Source organism: Lagenorhynchus albirostris, chromosome 4, assembly GCF_949774975.1.
Source record: "Lagenorhynchus albirostris chromosome 4, mLagAlb1.1, whole genome shotgun sequence".
NCBI classification, from domain to species: domain Eukaryota; kingdom Metazoa; phylum Chordata; class Mammalia; order Artiodactyla; family Delphinidae; genus Lagenorhynchus; species Lagenorhynchus albirostris.
The window spans coordinates 46,369,684-46,387,371 of record NC_083098.1 but is presented as its reverse complement, the minus strand read 5'-3'; the positions used below and the strand labels follow the sequence as shown (position 1 = coordinate 46,387,371).

The 17,688-nt window shown below is 43.9% G+C and overlaps 1 protein-coding gene across 3 annotated transcripts in view; it reads left to right on the top strand.

Moving 5' to 3' along the window:
* Positions 1-17,688, top strand: part of SHROOM3 (shroom family member 3) — a 121,831-nt gene that overhangs the window by 56,513 nt on the left and 47,630 nt on the right. For all 3 annotated transcript variants that reach the window (XM_060147978.1, XM_060147977.1, XM_060147976.1), the window contains exon 2: positions 3,475-3,606. The gene's annotated coding sequence lies outside the window, so the exon portion shown is untranslated. The remainder of the gene's footprint in view (positions 1-3,474; positions 3,607-17,688) is intronic.

The following is a 17,688-nucleotide window of genomic DNA, read 5'->3' as shown; positions in this document are numbered from 1 at the left end:
AAACCAGGAGCACAAGGGATCTGGAGAGACCACGATATTGGGCCCGGCCCAGCTCTGTATGTCTTTCTCTCCAGCTTTCCCGGACCCTCCCCAGTTTTCATGGTGCTCAAGAGAGCTACAGGAACAGAACGATCCAGAACCTTTTCTTCAGTATTGGCTGAAACTCAGTTCAGAAAGCAGTTAAGGACTCTATTAAAATACCAAATAGTAAAGCAGTCCGTATATATTCATGAATTATGACTGGTGAGGGCTGGGAATATGAATGTACTCATCATAGAAAGTAGAAATACGTAGGTGGTTGGCATGGATCTTTTGTTTAACTATCTGGCAAAGAAAGATGATACTGGGATAGTGGATCACAGTCTTTTTTTTTTTAATTAATTATTTTGGGGTATGTTGGGTCTTCGTTTCTGTGCGAGGGCTTTCTCTAGTTGCGGCGAGCGGGGGCCACTCTTCATCGCCGTGTGTGGGCCTCTCACTGTCGTGGCTTCTCGTTGCGGAGCACGGGCTCTAGGTGCGTGGGCTTCAGTAGTTGTGGCTCACGGGCTCTAGAGCACAGGCTCAGTAGTTGTGGCGCACAGGCTTAGTTGCTCCACAGCATGTGGGATCTTCCCAGACCGGGGCTAGAACCTGTGTCCCCTGCACTGGCAGGCAGATTCTCAACCACTGCGCCACCAGGGAAGCCCCACAGTCTTTTTTTTAGCCCCCGTTAAATCTTCTCAAGTCAGCTCGGATTCCTGTTTCCTCACTCATAGCTGGTGATACTGAGACTGGAGAACAGCAAGAAACAATATTAAAAAGAGCCTTCAAAAACATCTCATAAGTTTTGCCAACAAGATTCACTATGGAATTTCTTTTCACTAGAACATGTGAGTTTAAAAATGTGTATTTGTTGTCCAGGTGATTCCAGAAAGAGGTGATTCCAGAAAAGGAGTGCTCTGGGTGCTGGTGATTCTTCCTGCGCTCCTTCCCACCTGTTTCCTCCTTGGTGTTGTGCATCCAGACAGGTCACTCAGGAGCCAGCCCATCCAGGGTGGGGGGAGGTGAAGATTAGCGGGGAGGCTGTGCTGTGACTTAGCCTGGGGGCCGCCATCAGCAACAATCAACCCCAGCCCTGGTTTTATGAACCCTTGCACCCAGTTGTTAACGTCAGCTGGTCCCCTGGAGGGCATTGCTGGGCTGCTCATCCCTGCTAGGGTTGAAAAGGATCACGCACTGAAAATCCTTAAAAAGATAAGACAGTCTCGTGTTCTTGCTTCCATCTCCTTCCCATCTGCCTGCTCTTCCTGCCAGCCCTTTACTCCAACAGCTTTCACCCTGGACTTCCCGTCCCTTGGTGCCTCCCAGAGAGGGGGGAGGGGGTAAGGAGAGAGAAAAGGGCTCAGCCATTGTGCAGAAAGGACAGAGCCAGCAATTGTGGTTTAGGAAAAAAAAAAAAAAAAAAAAGAGGAGGTTATTAAATGCCACAATGTTTTTCTGAAAGCTCAGGCCTGGTCTTTATTGTTTTTCCCCAGCAGACAACGTCAGGGTCTAGAGGAGAGCTGGAAAGGCAAGCTTGCTGTCGGAATGGATTCTACCAATGGGTGGTCTTGGATGTGCTGTGTATGTTTGTGTCACCTTTATGTTCCTGTGATGATGAGATGCCTTTGAGTATACTTTCCATCTCAGCTTAAGCCTGATGGCCGTTGGGGTTGGTGCCTCTGAGGGTTGTAGAAATCCTAACTGGAGACCACATGGTGAATTCTGCAAAAGGCTCTGACATGCTAACTCTGGACAAAACTCTTTTTGCTGTTATTTCCAGCATAAATTAGGTCTTTTTAATTGTGTCTAATTTACATGACATCTTAGCTGAAAGGTGCTCTAAAATGAAGGTGCTGTTGAAGACGGTAATGAAAATGATTCGTTAATTAAGCACATACCCCATGTGTAGGCACTATGCTAGACAGTTAATAGTTGTTATCTAGAAACTTTATAGCAACTCTGCAGGATACATACAATAACAGGAGCTGATTTGCTGAGGGCCGAATATGTACCAGACTCTATCCTAAGTGCTTTATCTGAATTCGTTTAAGTTTCTCAACAACCTATGAAAGCCATTGGTCCTTTGCACTCATTTCAGAGACAAGAGAACAGGCACAGAGAGGACGAGGTACCGAGCTGGTCAGAGGGTAAGGCCGGGACTCTGACTCAGCAGCAGACTCCAGGGCCAGGCTCCTACATCGTGTGCTCTGCCTCTTATTCTCACATTCCCTGAGGCTCAGTGTTGACATTCCCAATGTCATTCAGCTCACAAGTGACAGAACCTCAACCAGGTCTTCAGACTTCAAGTCTAGGGGAATATCGAATATATTCAAAGCCAGGAATCTTAAGTTTGGTGAGAAAAGTAAAGTAACAGAGGAGGTAATGATGCTTAGATCAAACTAAAGATGAAAACTTTAGCTTAGAAGTAGAAGCTCCCTGCCAACTGCCTGGTCATCTCCCTCCCTGTCCTGAAATACAAAGAGATCACCACCATTCGTGATCCCACCCCTTCTCGGCCAAGGCCAACGCAGAGGAGAAACAGCAGGCATTTGCGCCTTCTCCAGAGGACGTGGTGCAGGGGGTTACCAGTCGGCTCTCAGAGACAGACATGAAAACACACCACTGGTACCCAGTGTGGCAAGCCCTCCTCAGCACCTGAGGCAGGGGACAGACAGTCTGATCGAGAGGAGGCCTTGAAGGTGCAGTCAGGGAGTTTGGAAATTCAGGAGCCAAGACTCTCCTCCGGAGAAGAAATACCTGTGTTCCCATGGTGGGACGCCCTGGGCGCTCGGGGCTTAACATTTTTCTCTGCTTGCCTGGGAGTATGGAGGGAAACAGCTATGGGAATGGTGTTAGGGACTGTGTGGGAGGTGGGGTTAAATGGACACACAGAAGGCTTGCCTGCAGCACGGTGGAATCTAAACAATGTGAAATAGCTCGGCCTCAAGAGTTGGCATGTGCCCCTGAGCTGCCACCCACTGAACAGAGTGAGGGCTGCTGCACTGGAGGATTGCGCTCCTTCCTGCGAAACCGAGACAGGAGGCCGTGGGGACTTGTCTGAGGGAACCACCTTCTTGGACAGCTTGCTTCAGTGAGGCCAGTTTTTCACTTACTTACCAGTGGCTACTGAGTTATAGGAGGGTTCATCTTCATAACAGTCAATATATATTTCTTTCCCCCTTGGCTGGAAAAAGCTGGTATTCTAAGATTGGGAAGTACACGTTATTGCTTCACAGGAACACAGATAGGGGAGGATGAAGACCCCCAGGAGCGCATTTGCCTTCCTTCGGGCAGAGCGCCTAGGTGGGTGCAGGCTTAGACCTCTACGCTCAGCTGTGCTGCTCTCCTCTAACCCCAGGGTTAATTCTCATACATTTTCCAGGTCGGATTCATTTGTGCCCCCTGCCCAGGAACACCATCATGCTCAACTTCCTGTTTTCCTATTTTTTCCAGAGATGCGTGTGCAGACCCGGACCCTGCAGACACAGGCACCTCTGAGTCCTTCAGCCCGGAGCACCTGACCTCTGACCCCCAGCACAGGAAAGCAGCATGGTCAGGAGGGGTTAAACTTCGACTGAAGCACAGGTAAGAGGCAGGGAGGGCTGCACTGAGCGATTCGGAAGAGGGACTTGGCTGCTGGAAGAGGGAATTGGGGGGCAAGGCTGGTCGAGAGCACAGACGAGTGAGAGAGCTGAGGAGGGCCCAGACGAGGGGGTCAGATGGAAGCTCAGGGTTCAGGAGGATAACCACCTAATGATAGTTTTCAAACTAGGTTCCGAAGGAGCATCAAGTTCCTGGGAGGTAATCTGGGGGTCCCTCAAATCATTTGATGAAAATATCTTTTTTAAAATACATTGGCAACTGTATTTAAAGCTATAATTTAAAACACTAAAAGAGATACACCAACATCTTGCTCTTTGGAAATGACTAATGCGTTACATTGTACAACAAGATTGATTCATCTCTGAACTGATATTCACTGAACACGTCTTATCTCTAGTTGAGGCATGTCCTGAGATTACAAAGTTGGTCTAATAAAAATTTGCAGCGGGCTTCCCTGGTGGCGCGGTGGTTGAGGGTCCGCCTGCCATCGCGGGGGACGCGGGTTCGTGTCCCAGTCCGGGAAGATCCCACATGCCGCGGAGCGGCTGGGCCCGTGAGCCATGGCCGCTGAACCTGTGCATCCGGACGGAGCCTGTGCTCCGCAACGGGAGAGGCCACAGCGGTGAGAGGCCCGCGTACCGCAAAAAAAAAAAAATTTGAAGCTACTTATCTGTGCTTTCTATGTGCTAGGGCTTTGCATACCTCATCAGATTCTCACACCAGTGCTGTGAGGTTTGCACTAGTGTAAAGGCATCTCGTTAGGAGGCAGTAGATTCAAATCCAGGCAGTTTGAGCTCACAGCCACTCCACCCTATTGCCTCAGCAATCAGCATAACAGAACCTGCTTCCTAGGACAACTGTGGGAATTCAATGAGATAAGGTATTCAGCACTTAGCACAGAGCCCCGCTCCTGCGGAACAAGAAATAAATGTCAGGTGAAGTAAACATTAGGTGGTGGTATAATGATGTTCCGGTTATCATTCTCATCATGCCTTTCATCACTGTCACATAAGTCTGTGCGCCAGCATGAAAGGCAGTATAATATAGTGAGTAAGGTGGGGGCGGGGGTTGTCTGTGGAATCAGGCTACCTGGAATTCAAATCTTGATTCTGCCACTTAATAGGTAACTGCAGGCAAGTTATTTAAACTTTGTTTCCAATCTATAAAATGAGTTTAATAACTAATCTACCCCAAAGAGTTGCTGAAAGGATTGAAAATGCTAATATACATAAAACACTTAGAGTGGTACCTAGCCCATCATAAGCGCTCAGTAGATGTTGGTTATCATTGTTTTCAATTATCCTGATTTCAGTTTGGGGGTCGTGGCTCTTTCATGTAGACACGTGGGCTTGGATTAGAAATAAATAAACATTATAAACTTAGATTTGTGCAATTACCCATGTTTATGGATATGCAAATATACATTAAAGTATTTGTTGTATTTCCTATAATCCAACAACACTTGTATATGGTATCTACATTAAGATTCTCTGTAAGGTTTTCTTTGAAAAAAGGATTCCAAAGAAGTTTGAACATACCAGTTGAGGACAGGCTGAGATTTGCAGAAAACTCCATCTATAAGGGAAGCAGCTGGCAAAAGGTTGCTCCAGGGACAGCCTGAAGAAGAAGAATCCCCAAGGTTACTGCTATTCCTTTCAGCCTCCTAGGATCTTCAAAATGTAGAGGGTCAGAGCCTTTTATTTAACAAGACGCCACTGAGGTGTGTAGGTTGATGTAGCATCAGTGCCAAAGTACTTTAGGCCAGAAAGTCCTAGTTAGGAAGTTATTGCCCTGGCCTGGGTGGGCAATGATCGAGGCTTGAACTTAGCAAGTGGTGGTGGGACAAGAGATGAAACAGATTTGGTTTGAATTTAGGAGACAGATCAAGAGCAGGTTAAGAGCATGAAGAGTGGAATCACACAGACCTGGGTTTGAGCTTGAAACAATTGAAATATTTCATAAAACAATCCTTAACAGTTGGATGAAACAAATGAACCTCAATGTGTGTCCAGTTGGCATCCTAACCACGCAGAGATTGTGGTTAGAACCATGAAGCGATGATCTTTAAAACAAGCTGGGGTTGCCCTCATCAGCGTGGTCGAAACTGGCTCATGATGCTGTGTCTGTGTGAAGGGAGACTGTAAGGGAGCAGATAGGCAAGCAATTTCCTTTTCAAAACGTCATGACCTGGATGTTGCATACCTCACGCCCGCTCATGTCCTATTGGCTGGAATTTTTACTCTACTTATACTCTAAGATTTTTACTTGTGTGTGTCTTGTCTCCAAAAGTATATCATAAGCCCCTACAATAGTCCATCTCATAACTCTTCCCTATGCTCTGAGGTCTCTGCAACCCAGGTCTTACTGACGTTGGACTAAACTTGGAAATTGGTGTGGTTCTCATCCAATTTATTCGGATCCCAAATCCTGCCCGTTTTGTTTTTCTTTATTTTGAAATAATTTTAGACTCACAGAAAAGCTGTGAAAATAGTACAGAGATTTCCCATCCACCCATCACCCACCTTTCTCTAATGCTAACATCTTTGAAAACCATAGTGTAAATATTAAAACTAAGAAATTATCATTGGTGTAATACTATCAACAGACTATAAGGCTTTATAGACTTTATTCAGATTTCACCTTCCCTCCCACCCCCCACCCCCCGCTAATGTCCTTTTTCCATTCCAGGATCCTACATTGTATTTAATTGTCATGTTTCCTTAGTCTCCTCTAATCTGTGATACTTCCTCAGTCTTTCCTTGTCTTTTATGACCTTGACACTTTTGAAGAGTATGGGCCACTTAATTTGTTGAATGCCTTCTATTTTGGTTTGTCTGATACTATCTCATGGTTGGATTGAGGTTGAGCATTTTTGGCAAGAATACCAGAGAAGTGATGTGTCCTTCTTAGTGTGTCCTCTCCCGGGTTACATGGTGTCAGTGTTTTACTACTGGTGATGTTAACCTTGATTACCTGGTTAAGGTGAAGTTGCCAGGTTTCCTCACTGTAAAGTTATTGTTTGTCTCCTTGTAAACGAACACATATCTTGAGGGGGAAGATAGCTTTGAGGCTGTACAAATATTCTGGTTTTCCTCAAACTTTCTCCCACTGATTTTAGCATCTATCAACGGATATTGTCTGTGACAGTTATTACTGTAATGTTCTAAAGGTGAGTCTGTATTTCCTTAATTCCTTCCACATTTATTAATTGGAAGTCTTCTGTAAGGAAGAGCTGTCTCTTTCCTCCACTTATTTATTTATCCAACTATTTATATCAGTAAGGACTCCTTCCTATTATTTTATTCTGTGGGTTATAATCCAATACTGTTATTTATTTTATTGCTCAAATTGTTCCAGCTTTGGCCACTAAGAATTCTTCCAAGCTGGCTGTGGTCTAAGTCCTGTTTTGAAATATGGGAAGGGGTGAGGTGCTGATGTCTTTAGACAGAGCAGACATGATGTGCTTATCATCTGAGGAGTCTCACAGGTGTTGAGGTGGAAGGTTAGTAGTGGGCACTGAGCAAGTCTAATTCATGACAGGTCACAGAAGCCTACACGGATTTTGAAATTGAAAAGGGCTGGGATCACCTCATGAGCTAATTCCAAGTCCAGTGGGTCATGGGTATGTGTAGCTCCTTTTTCATGGAGAAAGTAGCCAGAAAGGATTTTCTCACTTATTTATAAGAAAAAGGAAAGAGCAAAAGGAAGAAACTCCCCTCCACCCTCACTCCAGGTATATACAGAGACCAGCCAAACCACCAAGGTAAAGAGAGAGAGAAGCTTTTAGTGGTCCAGGGCTTAATGTTCGCACACATCCAATCCCACCTTTCCTTTTGTGCTTGGATCCCTGAGTTCTCTCTTGTCTGACTTGTCAGTAGGAGTCCTATGATCTAACTTATCTCGGCAGAACTTCTCCCTAAAATCTGTCAAGCCTCAGGCTAGGGTAGTTCAATGAGTTAGTTCAAGAGACAAAATGTTCCAGCTTAAGACTCAAGATTTTCCAAGCCAGTGCTTTCCTCCATGAGCTTCCTGTCCCATCCTCATTCTCCACCACCAGTCACCGCCATCATTATAATGACCATCTCATCTAATCAGTAAGCACTTACCATACATGGTGATATGTGCTCTGTAAAGTACATTGAGATGAATGGGTCATAGACGCTCAGGCTTTGACTCTTCATTCACCCTTATTTGGGCAGCAGGGTTAGCAGCTGGCACTTGCACTTCCACTGGCAGTGAGTTCTGTCCTCGTCCTCCTGACTTAGTGAGCTCAGGACAGTGTGTCTCAGGAAGCCTCAGTGGATGTTGCTGTAGGACCTCTTTCAGTAGCCTCCAAAGGGTGGGAAGCTTAAAGCAATCAACACGCAGTTTTGCAGACAGCGGCATTTTTGCACGTGGAGGAGGGTGCAGGTTTATCAGAGAAGAGCAGTTAAAAAGGAAAATTCCTGGGCTTCCCTGGTGGCGCAGTGGTTGCGAGTCCGCCTGCCGATGCAGGGGACGCGGGTTCGTGCCCCGGTGCGGGAAGATCCCACATGCCGCGGAGCGGCTGGGCCCGTGAGCCATGGCCGCTGAGCCTGCGGGTCCGGAGCCTGTGCTCCGCAACGGGAGAGGCCACAGCAGTGAGAGGCCCGCGTACCGCAAAAAAAAAAAAAGAAAAAGGAAACTTCCTGATTGCAGTTTGATGCATGTTATCAGCAGATGATTTTCCTTGCTTCCCTCCTCCTCCTGCCCACGGAATAGCATTCTGGCATTCCCAAGCTGTGTGCTATTGTCTAAGATGGTGGCTCTTCTCCGGGAAAGTTACTAAGGGTCACTTTCTCTTCTTCCCTCTTAGAGAGCAGGAATTGAATTTTTATTGGCAATCTACAGAGGTGGCTGGGAATGAGTCCCTCCCACTTGCATGGAGCTTAGTGAGTTCCAGGCGGTTCAGGCTGTCTGATGGGAGTTGCATGGAATCGTTGAGAAGCCTTTGCAGCCCAGGGAGGAGCAGAAAGGGCAGTTAACAGGGTGAAATGGCTTTTTATCCCTCTCCTGAATATGACATGCAGTTGGCCAGAGGGTTGTTATCTAGGATGATTCTCTTTGCCACAAGGTAAGCCCACTATTATGTTAGAATGAGGTTTTGAATCTTGCATTGCAGGATTCTCAACTGATAAGCCTTTCACAGATATCTTTCTGATGTTGTGCTATGTCTATTTATAAAGAAAAATTAATAATCAATGACATATTAAATTTAAGCCCATTTCTCTAAATTGTCATGAAAATTCTCATTATTTGAGCACCTCGGGTAATTCAGTGTACTATTAATATTTCTGTGTGGGAATTTTCAATCATTTTCTCTCCTATATATACAGTCACCATATTATGATGTACGTATTTAGAGTGGCTTTTTATCTCATTCAGATTAGCAGTTGCTCTTTGTTGTGTACTTCATGGTTTTGCTTCCCCATTTCCCCGGGGAATTTCAAATAAACAATTTCTTTCTCTCACAAGGAATGGCTACTTATCTATGTACTAGTAGCCAGATTCTCTATTCTCATTGCCAACGTTTGTATAAAGAAAAGGAACCTGCAAATGTAGTCTCAGGATTAAAGAAAAGGTGTGGTCTTCTCATTTGAGTTTACATGAAAAGAAGTGCGTATTGAGATTGCTGGGTGTACAGTGTTTACCTCCATCACAATTGAAGGTTTAGATACTTGATTATCTTTTCCCTTTTTCACAATAATTTGAATTCAGCTTTTATCCTTATACAATCTTTGATTTGAAATTTTTGTTCAGAGCTATACTTAATGCCAGTGGTTGCATCCCTAGATGCTTTTACTTAAAAGGAAATATGATATGGCCAAGGACCGGTGGCTGCACCAGTAGTGGTAATGTTCTGGATCTCCAGGTGACTTGAATATTTATTTTATTATTACGGGCATTCATTTTGTTATTATACCATGTAAAAGGTAAAAAAGAAAATAGGAACTGCTTAGATTATAAAACACATCTATAAAGAGAGGCATCCAGGGCTGGTATTTCAAGTTTAATTTGGCATCCTTTCACTTGAAGGCGAATGAATAAGAGAGAGCATTCTTCTGAGTTTTATAATTTTCTCCCCAGCAGTGTCAGGTTATGTGTGAATCGTGGTGGTGGTTAAACTCCTCCTTGTTGTGAAATTAGTTATGGAAATGCTGGCAGGTAGGAACTGAGGGGCTGGAACAAGTGTTCATAAAGTTTTCATCCACTTTGCCTTAAAACCTTCACTATTCTTTTCATTCGGGTCTTTTCTGGTATGATTTTAAAATATGGATCCTTCTTTTGACCATTGTTTAAGGTCCCTATCTAAAATTAATGCTTTCTGTCCTTTCTTTTGTTTTCTTTTGTTGTCGTTGCCTTTAATTTCTCACTTGCAACCTATTCCTCTAAATGAGGAGAAAGTGAAATAGAGAAGAGAAAAACATGATACAATGCATGACTTACTCCAAAAGAGAATTCAGTGTCTTTAGTGTTAGAAGTTTGGGGAGCATTTATTTGTTTTTGTTGAATGGGATGGTGTTTAGAAAAAAGGCACTACCAAAAGGTAAGGCGTCGGCCTCACAAAAACTTTTCGTTACTGTTTTGGCAAATGAAATTTAGCTTATACTTTAAGCATTGCATAAAAGTTAATTAGCTTGATTTTGAAATGTCTTGGTTGGTATGTGGTGTAAAGGGTATCCTTTAAACCCTCAAAGGACAATCTTCTGTGGGATTACACACGGAGGAGGAGGGTGTCCAGCCATAGTGGTGGGTACCCTGCGCCTCCTGCCCTCAGCCCTGCAGCCCCCTGGGTGGAGGGCAAGAGCCCTGAGCACCTTCATCGTGTCCTGCTGAGCTGTTCCCCATTTGCCCAACAGCGGTCCTCTGGGAGAGCCTCCAAACAATTCTGGGGCACACACAGTAACTATCTCATTCTCTCTGAGATCCGTGAGCATATATTTGTGGATGTCTGCATGTGTCTCTGTGTGGAAGATAAAAACAAACAGCATGAAAGGGATTTCTCTTTCAGCCCTGGCAACATATTCTATGACACAGAGAAGTAGTAGAGGAGAAAAATTTTAAATCATAATATCTGATATCTCAAGAAATCAGTAAAAACCAGTCCCTCCTTCCTTCCTCCAACAAATAAAATGCCCAGTTGCAAATTGAGAGTTGACAAGAAGAAATTGTTGATAATTAGCGCTTATGCTAGTCTACGTATGCTATGCGATTCTATTATAATTGAATTTGAAAATCAAAGAAAAACAAACATGAATGCTGTTACAGGGCAAAGATGTTATAGTGTTCGTGTCAATTTCTGCCGTGACATATAGGCAGATGTTGAAGCGTGGGGAGGAGATCTGAGTATTCTGATTACTCTGTAGATGTCAAAGTTGAGGGGAGGAGGGAAGAAAGGGGGGCATATTGAGAAAAAAGGCATTTCAACATCATCACCCATTGGTGGCTAAGTGAAAAACACCCACCCCCATGGCTATGCCCTCTTTTTTATGGTAATAGTTCTGTGTGGTCATCAATAAAATTTAATCTTTTTTTTTTTTTGCGGTACGCGGGCCTCTCACTGTTGTGGCCTCTCCCGTCGCGGAGCACAGGCTCGGGACGCGCAGGCTCAGCGGCCATGGCTCACGGGCCCAGCTGCTCCGCGGCATGTGGGATCTTCCCGAACCCGCGTCCCCTGCATCGGCAGGTGGACTCTCAACCACTGCACCACCAGGGAAGCCCCAATAAAATTTAATCTAAAAAAATGTTTCAAAATGGAGAGTGAGGAGGAGATTAACTAGTGGTGAAATGATGTTGGAGCCGGTGTGGAGGAATGGGGTAAAAAAGTATCTTACAAGAAAAGGTTTTTTTTTTTACCTTTTATGCAAATTTTAGATGTTAGAGTCTTACGTGGTCTGTCTGTTAGCCGACTTCACTCTTACTTGTGATTCAGTTGCCAAAGCCAAAAGTCCCCAGGGCATATTATCAGGATGTGACCTTTGAAAAGAACTTCTCTTTCCAGACAGGACTGTGTGTTGCCATGGGGTTATATTACTTAATGCATACCTTTCTACCCACTGAACCACTTTTTTTTTTTTTTTTTTTTTTTTTTTTTTTTTTTCCAGTACGCGGGCCTCTCACTGTTGTGGCCTCTCCCGTTGCGGAGCACAGGCTCCGGACGTGCAGGCTCAGCGGCCATGGCTCACGGGCCTAGCCGCTCCACGGCATGTGGGATCTTCGCGGATCGGGGCACGAACCCGTGTCCCCTGCATCGGCAGGCAGACTCTCAACCCCTGCGCCACCAGGGAAGCCCACTTTTTAAAGACACAGACATTAGGCCATTATAAAAGCCTCAGAAATGTTTGCCTGTTAGATTTTTCTGTGAATCCAAAAAGTCGAAGTATAGCCTTGAGTAGCCCAGTAGTCATAGAAACTAGAGGTTAGGGATGCTGAAAAGGGCCAAAGGATATCTCAAAAGCAATGTCTTTGCCAACCATGTGCTAAGGGACAATTACACCTTTTTTTACATTTTGGAAGATAATGGGTGTTTTCAACCCTGAAAGTTCTTGAGAGCTTGTCCGTCTCCTGTGAACATGTAGAAAACATATCTCAGGGCTTCCCTGGTGGCGCAGTGGTTGAGAGTCCGCCTGCCGATGCAGGGGACACGGGTTCGTGACCCGGTCCGCGAGGATCCCACATGCCGCGGAGCGGCTGGGCCCGTGAGCCATGGCCGCTGAGCCTGCGCGTCCGGAGCCTGTGTTCCGCAAACGGGAGAGGCCACAACAGTGAGAGGCCCGCGTACTGCAAAACAAAACAAAACAAAACAAAAAACAACAACAACAAAAAAAACATATCTCAACATAGGGTGATTCTTCATTTATTCCAGAGAGAGTTTCGTCTGGATCTATGAATGAAACAGTGCTATGAGTACAGCCCAGTGCATCTTAACTTGGTCTTAGTTTTCAGTGGCTGTATATTTTTATCGTCAGTGTTTGGGGCACATAATCTTCCTATAACAGGAAATGCCTAGAAAGGCATTGTTGTTCCAATATGAATCATCTATTCTTCTATACTAAAGAAGGTGTAATTATAATATCCCCAATATCCCCCCTAAGAATCACTTGCACGATGACATTTAATTATTCATGTTAAGTTTGTTTCCCCTTTAAAGCATGAAAGGGGCAGCTTAGCAATAACTACCAAAATTGCAAGTGCATTTTAGTTTGAGCCAGCAATTCCACTTCTAGGAATTTCTGCAGATATGTGGACACAGACAGAAAACAGTGTGTAGACATGGTTATTCATTGAAGCATTATTTGTAATAACAAAAGACTGGAAATCAAAAAGTGTCCACAAAAAAGGATCTGGTTGAAGAAATATGTTATATGCACACGATGGAATACCAGGCAGCTAAAAGGGGGGAAAAAAAAGCTACAAGGAAGCTCTGTAAGTACTGATATAGAATGATCTACAACAGATGTTGTTAAGTTCAAAAAAGCAAGGAGTAGAACACCACATAGCTTTCCTTTTGTGAAGCGGGTGAAAAGAGATTTGTTCATATTTGCCTATACTTGCATAACAAAGCACTGGAAAACATACAGAAGAAATCAACCACAGAGGTTTGCCGTTGGGGGAAGAGATATGGGTGGAGAGGGCTGAGGAGAGTAAGACTTCTTAATGGCTTTGATCTTTTTTCTTTAAACTGTGTGAATTAATTACCTATTCAAAACAATACCTGAAGTAAATTTGGGGAAAATATTAAGATTTGATAAATTTTGGTAATGAGTACACATGAGTGTTTTTTATATTCACTTGAATGCATTTATGTGTGTTTGAAGTATTTCATAATTTTTTAAAAGATGAGGAAAAATAGGAAAAGAAATAACGGTGATACACGAAAGAACCTTAAGAAACATGTTTTATCCCCTGCTAAGCTCAAAGTGTTCAGTAATTATATCATGAAGGCTCTCAACCCAAATCCATGATATGTTAATTCTGATAAACCTAATTTACAGAATACATTGATATTAGTGTTTTTCTTTCTTTTTTGGGGGGAGTGGGTAAGACTAGAATCTTGTTATGATGGACTTCATTGTCTATTATAGCATTGTGTCTATTATAGCACTAAACAAATGATGGCAGATGGGGGTTAGTAAGTGAATTAAGAAACATGATGTTTTATTTGGTAGTGCCGGTATTGAGTGTATTTGGTATTTTTACATGTTCAACTCATGTCCAGTTGATAACTAGCATGGTTTATAAAGTTAGTGCACCCAGAAGAGCCCAAGCAAAGTCTCAGTCATAACAGCTCATCAAAGAACAGCATCAACAAAAAAATTAACTCCAACTCTTAGAATTTTTTATTATCCAAGTGGTGGTTGTGGCCTTCTCCATTTATCCAAAGCATACCAATGCTTCAAGGTCATCCGAAGTCCCACTCTACTACCAGGCCTTTTGGCCAACTTCAGACCCCATTCTCGATCACTGGCAGCAAGGGAGCTTTTTGGTGCTTAAACCAAAATCCTCAGGAGCTAGCATGGCCCAGTATGATCTCATGACTTTCCTACCATCCGCTCTTCATTCCCAAGGCTCTGGGCTACAGTCTGTTCTGCTTCTTGAAATCCGCACATTTATTCCTGCCTCAAGGCCTTTGTGTTTCTTTTTTGCTTTGTGCGCTAAATACTCTGCCCCCAGCTCTTTGCAAGGTTGATTCCTTCTTATCATTTAGATCTGGTTCGGGTGTTACTCTCTCAAAGAGGCTGTCCCTGATCCCCGGTCACACTCTCACATTACCCAGTTCTATTTCCTCCAGAGCCCTTATAACTACATGAAAATTCCCTGTTTCTTTGCTTACTTGTTAATCGTCCGTCTCTCTACTCTGCCCACCTCACCTCTTTTATACTGCTCATTGCTCAGAAGTTAAGAATGCAGGCTCCGGGGACAGATGCCTGAGTTTAAATATCAGCTCTGCTCCTCAAAACCCATGTGACTGTGGATGGGTTGCTTAGTCTCTCTTGATTACCTCATTTTCTCATTAATGGTCCTATGTCATAAAGATACAGTTTAAAGGTTAAGTGAGAAAATGTGTGTCAAGTGCCTGGAATGATGCTTGGCACTCAGTAGGCACTCAGATATTTTTCGAGTGAATGAGTAATACTTAGATGCTCTTTAATACTTTTTCTTGCATCTGAGGCTCCCCAACAAGATTATAAACTCCTTGAGGGCATCTGTGACCTCCCAGAGCTCCAGTTGTACTTCAGCAGGGTAGAAGGCGCATAGTAGGTGATCAGTGAATACTGCTCGAAAGACGTGAACTGCTTTATTGTAGATTTCTCCAAAATATGCTTTCATTCCTGAATCTCTCTGTGTGTTAGGGCAAAATCATCTAAGAAGGACATCGTGCCACTTGCTAGTTCCAGTTTCATCAGCCTACCCATCCCATGCAATTAAGCTTCCTTGTTTGTGGTTAGGAATGCAACAAAAGGGCTTTGTTTGAATTACATGCACACACAAAACTTAGTTGGCTCAATTTTAAAATTAAATTGTCTTCTGACTCTTATTGGTATGCTCATGATGTAATATGCTTTAGGAAAATATTTCCTTATCTTCGTTAAGATCAGAGTGATCCTAAAATGTCAAGGCATGCTGTGCTCTTTAGGAATGCTTATTAAATTATTTGCATCATTGAAAAAGTCAATAAACAGCTGTTCGACTTTTTTGGTTATCTCCAGGTACAGTGAATTATATTTTCAAAATGAGAGGCTATTTTTAAAATACTTGGCTTTTTTAATAGGTAACGCATGTACATAGACATAATTCAAAAGTTAGAAAAGGAAATACAGTGAAAACTAAGTTTTCCTCCCCAGAGGCAGTCATTGGTTCTAGTTTCTCAAGTATTCTTCCAGAAATACTCTTTACATTAATAACCGTAAGTGATTCTGTATGGTTTTCCCCACATACAGCAGTATACTGTACGCACAGTTCTCTATCTTACAATTGTCCTTTAACCATATATTTTGGAGATTTGTCCATATCCATATGTATAGAACTACTCAGTTCTTTTAATGGCCACATACATATTCCGTTGTGTGGAGGTACCACACTGACTTAACTGGTCTGCTACTGATGAGTATTTTGGTTGTGTTTCAATCTTTTGACGGATATGTTCTTTTAAAATGATTTTGCTGAATGTTGCCAAACTGCTCTTTATTCAGGTGCACTGATTTACACACCCACCCTGCTCCAGCAAGGTCTGAGAGTTGGTGGGCTATATTTTGGTCATCTTTTTCATTGTTCTTTGTCCTCATTTCATCACTTAATTGTACATATTGGAAGAATCTTATAAAACAAAGATTTATCTCTGAAACCTCCCAACATATGTTCTGCATCCAAAAGAAAGGGGTATGTTTTTCAGAGCCTACTGATTTGTTTGTTTCACAAGCACCCTGTTCTTAATGTATCGATGTTACACCTGGGATGAAATCTTCCTCTACCCCAGGACAAAGAATTAACCTCCACAATCTACTCCGGAGAAGCAGCTCCGCAAGTTGGGTGTCCTGTCTTGGCATTGCAAGTCTTGGGCACTTACTTTATCTTTAAGAATTATTTCTTTATGATTTATTATTTATTAGAGGAATACTTCATTTGGTCTCCCCACCAGAATGTAAGCTCCCTAAGGGCAGCGACCATATCTTAGTTATTAAATCTTTTAAGTATCTCTAATCAGTTTTGACTCTTCAGTCCTCATCTGTGGTGCCCATGAGCCCCATCCACCACATCAAGCCCCTCACCTTTCCCTCTGGGCTTCCTAATGAAGACAGAGGACAGAGGACAGAGGACATTAGGCTTCCTAATGAAGACAGAGGCTTCCTAATGAAGACAGAGGGCTTCCTAATGAAGACAGAGGACAGTGAAGTCCCTCCAGCTGTCCTCCCAGCCACTCCCTTTCATATGAGCATCGACATCTTACCTCCTCCTTTCTTCTCATTTACTTCGGTGGACCTGCCTTTACTCCTGCCTAAGGTCGTGTGCTCTAGAATCCCATCCTTGCCTACTTCCTCATGAGTCTTACGGAGCGTCAGCCTCTCCTCATCCGGTGTCTTGGGCTGTGCGTGTATGCACTCCCTGTCTCATACAGATTTGCTCATACTTCTCATTATTTAAAACAAAACAGCAAGAACAAATCCTTTTCACTCCCTGGCCCCCTCTAGCCTCCTAGCTACCACCTTCTTTCTCCCCTTTAGAGCCAAGGTCTTGAAAGAATGATCTGTCCTTGCTGTCTCCATTTTGTCTCTCATTCACCTCTTACCCCATCCTAATCAGGCCTCTGCCCCTGTCATTCCATTGCAAAGACTCATCAGTCATCAAATCCAGTGGACGTGCATCTACCCACATCACACTCACCTCTCGGTAGCAGTTGGAATGATTGACAGTTCCTCCTCCTCCTCCCCGCTAGGATGCTGTGAAACTCCCATACTCTCTTGTTGGACTCTCCCCAACCCCATTCCACCCCCGGACTGTGATAGTTCTCGGAGGCCCATCCTGAAAGCACTTCCTTTCTGTCTCCTATGCACTCTCCCCAAGCAGCTTATCTTTTCTCAGAGGACATGTGTTTTATGACTCCTCAATGTGTATGTGCAGCCCAGACTCCAGCCCTGTGGGCCCCACTGCTTCCTGTCCACCACTGCAGTCCCCAGGGCCCCTCACATTGCACGCCCCAAGTGAGCCATCTGCCTCCCCGCTCTGTTTCCCCCCTTCCTCCCTTCGCTCCCGTCCCTCCATCTCATAGTTCTTACCATTCTAGTTCAAGCTACAAACATGAAGACCGTCCTTCCTCCTGACTATACTCTCTTCTACACCAACCACATCCAAGCGCTCACTAGGCTGGGCATTTCGCCTCCTCGGTGGTTGGTTCTTAGATCTGTCATCCCTTTAAGGTCACTGCCCCTGCCTTAGTGCCGGGTCTTGATTATCTCTTACCCTGGCCAAGACGATAGCCTCCGATCTTGTCTCTCTCAAATATATTCTCATTATTGGCAATATCTTCCTGAAACTCAAATTTGAACA